Source organism: Panthera uncia, assembly GCF_023721935.1.
Source record: "Panthera uncia isolate 11264 chromosome C1 unlocalized genomic scaffold, Puncia_PCG_1.0 HiC_scaffold_4, whole genome shotgun sequence".
NCBI classification, from domain to species: Eukaryota; Metazoa; Chordata; class Mammalia; order Carnivora; family Felidae; genus Panthera; species Panthera uncia.
In genome coordinates, this window is record NW_026057585.1 from 70417326 (window position 1) to 70426585 (window position 9260).

The 9260-nt window shown below is 42.1% G+C and overlaps 1 protein-coding gene across 7 annotated transcripts in view; it reads left to right on the forward strand.

The window, feature by feature from the left end:
* The window catches only part of ERI3 (ERI1 exoribonuclease family member 3), a 127594-nt gene that overhangs the window by 4474 nt on the left and 113860 nt on the right, over positions 1–9260 (forward strand). The window lies entirely within an intron of this gene.

Consider the following 9260-nt stretch of genomic DNA (forward strand, 5'->3'; position numbering starts at 1 on the left):
AAATAAAGTATCTGTTGAGTGCCCAATGAATTGTCTTTCTCCTTCTATAAGCCTGCTTGCATTGCTGGAAGGAAGTCTGTAGGTTTCTGAAAGCCTATATTATGGTGTTTAGGTGACCTTGGGCAAGTGACTTATCTCTCTGAGCTTTACTTTCCTATCTGTAAAATGCAGATAATGGGACTTAATAGGGTTTATTAAAGGATTTAATGAGCTAATGTATGTAAGGTTCTTAGCACAGTGTTTTAATAACTTTTGTCACTAATAGTATTTGACACAATTAATTTTTTTAAAAAGCAGCCCTACAATAGGGTGAGTTGGCCTTTGGCTTAGTATGTTTGGGGGCCTCACAGTTGTCATTAAGGCCATATGATAGAAACATAACCACTGGTGATGGCAGCCAGTAGACAGGAGGAAGTTATAACTAATGCAAGGGGCCACTCTTCATAATGGAAAATTTTCAGACATCAGGAGTCCAGAAAATCAGAACTTTCTTCAGGGTAGACCTTAGCCCCAGTACCATCAGTGAAGTGAATTGAGTGAGCAGCTACCTGAAAGAAATTCACCAAAGTGTGACCAGTCATTTCTCCCATTTGGTTAGGGTCATTTATTAGTGTTTCCACCCTTGTGGCCCTACATCTTCGTAAAGTGCCTCTTGAATGTTTTTTATTACTTTTCACCATCACTCTAGGAATGAATCAGGTGGTCAGTATTATTGTCTCTGCTACCCTTGTGAGGAAACTGAGGCCCATGAAGGTTAAGTGTGTTGCCCAAGGTCATGCTATAAGGTACTGTCAGAGCTAGTGCAGATTTGCCTCCAGATGAAATTGTGTTAGTTTATTGCTGTGATTTCTCTTCCTTCAAGTGAGAGATATGTAGTCATTGCAGAACTGCAGACTTATGCATGCTTTGTCCAGATGTGCTAGAAATGATTTGGGTCCCACTTTATCCACTTGGTCCTGTTGGGTTTTAATTGATGACTGCTTGGACCAGGAAAGCAGATTCCCTTTGGGTCATTGTTTTTAGCCCCTCCCTCTTTGGGGACATTCTTGGGGGAGCCTTGGGTTACAAGAGATTGCTTTGATATGTTCAAAATTGTGCCTTGTGCCCCACAGCTACAGGTAAAATCAAAAGGCAGATAATTTATGGGAGTGTCAGAGCTGGCCGCTGGCACCTCAGGAGGCCATTAGTATGCCTGTTCAGACCCTCTGTGTCCTTGCAATTGATTCCTCTTTGCATGAGCTTGATTTGGGAAGCTGTAGATCTGTGGGTAGTGATTGGATGTGACAGTCCAAACACCGGTCCCTAAATTAATCCTTTTAATAGTATTCCAGCACTAAGGCAATGTGGTGTCTCTCTCTGTCTTTAACTGGGGAGGACAGAATAGGGTGGGCTAGGAAGAAGGAGAAAGAGAAAAAAGAAGCTTTGCTTGGGGCTTAGGGTGTGCTCTGTTCTAACATGTTCTGATTCCAGAGCACTTGAAACATTTGGGCATATTCATTCAACAAACATTGATTCACACTAACTTCGTTCCTGGTCCTGTGCTGGGTGCTGGGAATACAAAAATGAGTAAAATGTGGTCCTTGCCCTTAAGGATCTGTGTCTATCTCTGTGTTTCTTAGATTTTTTTTTAAAGTTTATTTATTTTTGAGAGAGAGAGAGTGCACGTGCACATGTGTGCGCACACAAGCAGGGGAGGAGCAGAGAGAGAGGGAGTCACAGAATCCGAAGCAGGCTCTGTCAGCAAGCAGCTGTCAGCTCAGAGCCGGATGCAGGGCTCAAACTCACCAAGTGTGAGATCATGACCTGAGTCAAAGTCAGACACTTACCCAACTGAGCCACCCAGGTGCCCCATTTCTTAGAGTTTTTAAACTCCTGCACTATTAAGGTGGAAAAAAAAAATCTTATGCTTTTCTTTAATGCTACTTGAAATTTTAAAATGCATTAAAGCATCTGACAAGAAACAAGTCAAAGAAATTATGCTTTTTTACACACACATGCACACATACACATACCTATACCTGCTATCTTACATCCTTCTCACCTAACTCTGAAAATTATAGTAGGAGAAATAGATTAACTAAAATTTTACAATATAGTGAAACAAAAGTTATGAAATAGGAGCAGAATGTGTTACTGGATCACATTTAAACAGTTAGCTTTCTGATGGAGTGTCAGAGAAAGCTACTAAAAGGGAGTTTTGGGCTGCATTTTGAAGAAGGAGCAATAATTTGCCTGGTGAAAATGGAAGTAACATTCCAAAGGAGGGAAAGTAGCATTTGCCAAGGCACAGATTTGTAAAAGGAAACATCACATCTGGGGACCTGAGCAAGTTCTGGTTGTCACCCTGCCCCTGCCAGTTCCTCTGCTCCTCCTCTGGAATTGTGTTTGAGAAGAGGCTTTGAGTTTCTTGTGCTACAGTTGTTTTAATCCAAGGCACCACTTCCTGTTTCTGTTTTTTGTACCCAAGGGTGCAATTTGTTTTTCTTGTTAAAATGTAATAAATGTATTATGATAACAAATTTGGGTGATTTTGGACAGACTTATCATTGCTTATGGTTGAGTTACTTTTAGTTAAAGCCACACCTTAACTCAAAGGAAAAACTGAAGTTGATATGCATTTTTAGCCCTTTGGATGATCTGGGACTCAATCAAGTAGGGAATGTGGGCCCTCAAACATGGGAGAGGGAATAGGGCCCTGAAGAACTGAGTGTCTCTGAGGCTTAGTTTTCTTGCATGTAAAATGGGAATACTGTTCCCCACTTTGCCTGAGAGTTGGGAGGGCTGAATAACATGAAATATGTAGATGACTAACACAGTGCCTGGCTTATAATAGATTTTTCAGAAAATCCTGTTTTCCTTTCCTCTTTCTCATGCCTTAACAATATTAGCTCCCTTCTATTGCATACTTTCAACACACCAAGTGCTTTATATACATTGTGTGGTTGAACTGAACCCCAAACAGATAGGTATCATTATTCATTCTTATAGTTATTGTTATTAAGAATGTATGGTAGAGAGGTGCCTGGTTGGCTTAGTTGGTAGGGCATGCAACTCTTGATCTTGGAGTCATGAGTTTGAGCCCCATGTTAGATGTGGAGCCTACTTTAAAAAAAAAAAAAAAAAGAAAAAAAAAAAAGAATATGTAGTAGAGTCAGGATTTCAACCTAGACTTGTCTAATTCCAGTGTTTAAACAACCAGACTCCTTGTTTCTCTACCCCTGTTTCCAAACAGGATATGGGAGGTTCTTAGTACCTCTCTTCTGGTGTCAGATGCTGTCTACAAGTGTGGGAGGTACTTAAAGGGATACGAGTACATACTATGCCCTTCCTCCATTTCTGTCCTATTTATGGTGTTTTAGGAAACAAACCTTTGCCCTTCTCATGTGCGATGGATGTCACAACTGACTTGTAGGACTTTGCAAAGAAATGTTTCCCAGCTTTGGCCCCCTGAAGGAGTTGGCCCAAACTACTGGGTGTGGCTGGTAAGTTAGCAAACAACAGGCAAATCAGTCACTTCTTTTTATGTGCTGCCTTGAGCTGCTGAGATAGCTAATTGAAGAGGAGAGTAAGCCTCCTGTGGCCTGTGACGTTGCCATCAGAATTTGGTGTTCCTGAAGGTCTCCAGGACTATAGTGACTATAGCTCTCCTGTTAATTTGGGGTTAGCAGCTTCTTCCGAGGTTGGGAATGGTCTCCCCAGCCCTGCTTTGGAGCAGAAGCAGCTGTAGCTACAGGCTGAGGGAGTGACAGGTTGTAGAGAGGAGGAGAGTGTTTTGTTGAGGTGAGGACCTAGCTTTACAGTTCTTGCTTCCATTCCACTTTGGTGCCATCAAAAGTGGTGCAGAGGTTCTAAGGCATGTCAAGCTTTGTTCTGCCTCAACCTGTAGCTTTCAGCAGACTAGACCAAGCCCTCAGGCCCTTGGTCTCCACTGTGAGACTGCAGAGAAGCTTGGGGGTTGGGCGGTGAGGTCTGTTCCTTGTGTTGGGGCATTGGTCTGAAACCCTGGTATGGGAGTTGGGAGCCTTGGGTTATGTTGTTGCTTCCTATGTGAGTCTTGGGCAGCCCTTTTCTCTTCCTGGAGCTCATTTTCCCTAGGTGGCTGTACTATGTCTCCCATTAGGTTTTCTTTCACCTTGGACAATCTGTGATTTTCACAGAAAGTGCTCTGGCAGCAAAGATGCATTCATTAGATTGAAGATTATGACTTTTGAAGGCAAGCAGTTTATTTATATTTTTCCCAGGCTATTTTTATCTGCCTAATACAGAGCCTGTGACTGAGCAGGTTCCAGACAGGTATTACCGTGTTCTCTGTTGATGCCTCTGTGACTCAGGTGCCTGAGCACTTGTGATACTAAAGGTCAGTTTGGGACAGGGACTTACCCTAGGACTAGGAACTGGGGAAGCTGCAGCTGTCTCAGGTGCTTATAGTCAGCTGGACTCAGAGTCTGCCTCTAGTGCCTTAGAGTTTCTCTGGAATGTACTCCTGCCTCCCAGTCTGGTTTTCAATGGAATGGATTGAATCCAGAGATGGTATAAGCCTATGTATACCCTCCTCAGAGATTCCAAATACAGGTGACCCTTGAACAACACGGGTTTGAACTGCACAGATCCACTTAACGGTAGATTTTTTTCCCCCATAAATACAGTACAGTACTGTAAATATACTTAAATATATTTTCTCTTCCTTACAATTTTCTTAACATCTTTATCTTTATTGTACAAATAACATATAGATTACATATATAAAATATGCATTAGTCAACTGTTTATGTTATTGGTAAGGCTTCTGGTCAACTACTCTTCGTAGTTAAGTTTTTGGAGATTCAAAAGTTATAGGCAGATTTTCCACTGCGTGGGGGCAGGGGGAATTGGTGCCCCCATCTCCTGTGTTGTTCAAAGATCAACTGTATTTGCAGTTGGGGAGATGGGGTGGGAGTAGACCACATATTTCATGATAGCCTTCTCTATTTTCCTATCCCCCAGGTTCCTGTGGCCTGTGTATGTGGATGTTAAAGAATGGGCCCCCTCCCTTTGCTCTCTCTTCCCCCCTCAGTAATGGAAGGCTATAAAATGTCTATTTACCCAAGACACCAGAATGACTCCTCTGTGGTTCCACTAATCTGGTGATTTGGTGCTTCTCTGGTCTCTCAGGTAAATACAGATTGAGGCTTTTTATAAAGGCATATTATTTCCCTCATTAAATGTGTGTTTTGGCACATGCGTTATTTACCTGACCGACAGTAATGGCTGCAGAGGAGCCGTTGGTGTCTGTTGTGTAAATACTCTGCACAGAGACCATCCTCCAGGGGCTGTGGCGCAGACCTGTTTCTCCAAATCCGGCTGGCCCCATGGCAGTCCCTGTTTGCCACTGTCCTGTCCCCATTGGGGGCTGGTCCTTTCATTTTGAGGAGGGAATCATTTATTTTCCTCCTTGCCATAGGCTACTTACTACTTTTATTGCTAGGAGAAGAAAAAGGGTGTCTGAGAATAAATGTGTTTAAATCTTGGTCTCTGATGAAAGATGGTATCAAATACATAGAATCATAAACTGATCTTTTGAGTTCTGCCCCTTGACTAGATACTCAAAGTCCCAATTGATGATACGAGTTACAGGCTTATACTCTACAAACTTGTGACTGAAGTATAAACACAGCAATAGGAAAGGGGAATCCCTAAGATGCCAGAGGGTGCAAGACCGATGGGATGCCTCTGCAGGGTGTGCAGGGGTGTTTCCTAAGAAGGCTCTAATGGTGGCAGGAGTGCCCAGTGAGGGGCCATTGAGTGGGAGCTCTTATCATGGAGACTTGATGCATTAAGGGCTGGCTTTTGCTGGCCTCCCTGCTGAAGGAGAGCATATAGCCTACCTTCCATGGGCAATGTGGAGAGATTGCACCCTCACGTACCGTCTGTTCTCTCTCCCTCTTTGAAACCACATTGCAGCATATAGATTAAAATCATTTTTAAAAAGTCTCAAATAGGCCAAATTTACATAAAAGTTGGAGTTAGAGTACAAAGAATTTTTTGTGGAACTGCTTGACAGTTAATGCTGACCTAATGCCCCATCACCCTGAATGCTTTGGGTGTATTTCCTCCATGCAAGGACATTTTCTTACCTAACCACAATACAACCAGCAGAATCAGGAAATTAATATTGGTACCTTACCTCATTCTAATTGTCAAACCCCATTCCAGTCTGCCAATTGTCCCAGTAATGTTCTTTTGTAGCAAACTGATCCAGTTCAGAATGTACATTGCGTTTAGTTACCAAGTCCCTTTAACCTCCTTTAGACTTTGCTCAGTAAAAGTTCCTTTACATTCATAACCTTGACACTTTTGAAGATTACAGGCTAGTTATTGTGTAGACTGCCCTTCAATTAGGGTTTGTTGAATAGTTTCTCATGTTAGACTTAGATTATGCATCTTTGACAGGAATATCACAGAAATGATGCTTTCATCTCATTGCATCCTATCATGTGGTGCACTGTTTTCATTTATCCCACTATTGATAATGTTCATTTTGATCACTTGATTAAGGTGATGTCTGCCCGGTTTCTTCATTGTATACTTCCTGTTATGATTAATAAGCATTCTGTGAGGAGATAGTTTGAAACTATGTGAATATCCCTCATCAAACTTTAGTTAATTAATTTGTGCTTTATAGACTCATGGTTTCCTTTTTAATTCAATGCAGTATCTATTAATATCATTATTTATTTGCCAGTAGGAGTCCCTTCAAGCTGGCCTCTGCATCCTTTTGATAAGTTGCCTTCATTCTTTGAGCATTTCCTTGCTTTTTGGCCCTAAAACAAGATGTTCCAGACTCATCTTGTACTTTCCCTGCCACAGAATCAACCATTTCTCCAAAGAGCTCTGGTTCTTCCACTGAAGAATGTTGTTTGGAAGGCAACTGGGTGCTAGGTGTGCTCATTGCTGCTGGAGTGTTGCTGCTCCCTGGCCCTTCAGGAGACAGAGCTAAAAAATATATGTGTGTGTATATTTATATATTCATACTCATATTTACATTTAGCTTTATTCTTATGTGTTATATATGTCTGATACCATGAGTGTCACACTGTTTCCTTCAATTTCAATTTGACACCTTGGATTTTTTCCTCTTTCCCTACTTGAATTACATCCTCTAGCCATGAGAAACCTGGTTCTCATTACCCTTAATACACATCCTTCTTTGATCAATCCCTCTGTATGTAACCAGTCTCCCATTGTTGCCATTGCTCTTTCCCTCTCTTGACTGCCTCTTTTACCCTGCCCATGACTCCCTGCATCAGACTTGCCACCATCTCCTGACCCCTTGCCATGCCCTCCACACCCTACATGGGCTCTGACATGCTACATCACACCTTCCTGCCTCTGTATAGTTGCCTTCCTTACTCTGCTTGGGCTCTGATACCCCCCACCCTCACCCCAGACTCTTCTGCTCCCCCCACCTCAACTTGTAGATACCTGTCTTCCTCTGCCACAACTAATGGCTCTAAAACCATTAGATTGAATTTTTCAGGAAAGGAAGAGGAAGAGCTGCTCTTTGTTTCTTGACTCAAGTTGGACTTGGTTTTTAGAAGTAAGGGAAGTATGGAATCCAGTGATTACTGATAAATGGAGGCCTGGTCTCCTGTTGTCTATTCTCAAGACTTGCTACAAGAAAAACTTGTTGATGTGGGTGAAATCAGGTGAGAAGGCAAGGCCTGCAGGCAAGAGGCTTTTGGTCATCAATGTGTTGTTCGTTGAAGGGATAGGACACAGACAGTATGATGTATGGGGGGTCTAGAGCATCCTGGGCATGCAGGAGATTTTGATGTTACTCTCTGAGATTGCCTTATGCATCATTGGATTTATAGGCCCCAAGTATGAGGATCTGGGCTTGGCCAGGTGGGCATAGCTCAATAGAGTGGTAACTCTAGTGGTAACTACTACTTACTAGTAGTAATACTAGTAGGCTAATATTTATTGAGCCCTTATGTGCCAGACAATGCTCCTAGTGCTTTACATCTGTCCTCTCATTTCATTCTCACTTGAGTAAGAGCTATTATATTTGTCATTTTACAGGTGAGGGTTTGAAGAACAGAGCTTGCCCAAGGTTCCATGGCAAATAAGTGGCTAAGCCAGGATTCAAACCTGGAAGCCCTACTTAATCACGATGCTTAATTGCCTATAGTATTTGGCAGATGGGGTCTGGTTGACTGTATATACTATATATACTATATATACTATATATACATATTGCCAGACATTAGGACTCTCTAAAGTCCTTATCCCTAGTCTGACTTCAGGGAGTTAGAGAAGAGTTCTAAGGCTCTGAGGGACTTTGGATCCAAATTCTAATGCATAATCTGAGCAGACTGGTGTCTCCCATCTCAGCAAGGCCCCCAGTATTGTTCGGGGTAGGTGATGTGAAGTTATTTTGGATTCTGGCTTTCAAAGGGATATTGGCCTCTTTGCCTTTCCAAGGGATTCTGTAGTGAAATCCAAGCTAGCCTTTGTCTACCCTGAGCTGAGGGGTTTGGGCTGTGTTTTGGAAATGCTGTAAAGCCATGGTGTAAAGCAGGCGCTGTGCTCTGTAGGATCCACGAAGAACTTAAAATACTTTTCAGTCTTAGACCCTCTGAATCCTCATGGAATCTCACTACAGGGATGGGGAAATTGAGGACCCACACTAGCATGTCTCCTAATAAATATGCAGGCAAGTTATGGTAGGTCATTCAGTGAGTCAGGGGAGAGCCAGGAGGTGGAGTGATACTTGCCATTGTCCAGGCCCGCTCAGGTAGTAGTGACCTCATTGCTTCTGAGTATGCTCTGGACTTCACAGGCTACTACCCCCTCAACCCTGCAGGAGGGGGCCAGTGCCCATTTGTGGCCTTTCAGAGGCAAGCTTTTGGCTCTATTAGAATGGGGCTTCAGAAGGCATAAACTATGGCCATTTCTGCATTGAGCAGTGAGATTTCTTGTTTGACTTTGAGGATTAAAGTTGACGGAATTTGAATGTTGGGTGTAAGAGGGGTAAACACAAAATTTCTTCTTTGTTCCTTTTTATTTTAAGGAAGTTTGAGTTATTTGTGAGTAAAACTTAGGCTTTGATTTTTATATTTAGTTAACCCTCTAAGGAACAGACATTCTGCAAATTTTAAGGGAAAACTTGAAAAGTGATTTGGATTTTTTTTTTTTTTTTTTTTTCACATTTTCACTCAGAAAACTTTACTCGGCTTTTTTTTTTTTTTTTTTTTTTTTTTTTTTTTTTTTTTTTTTAT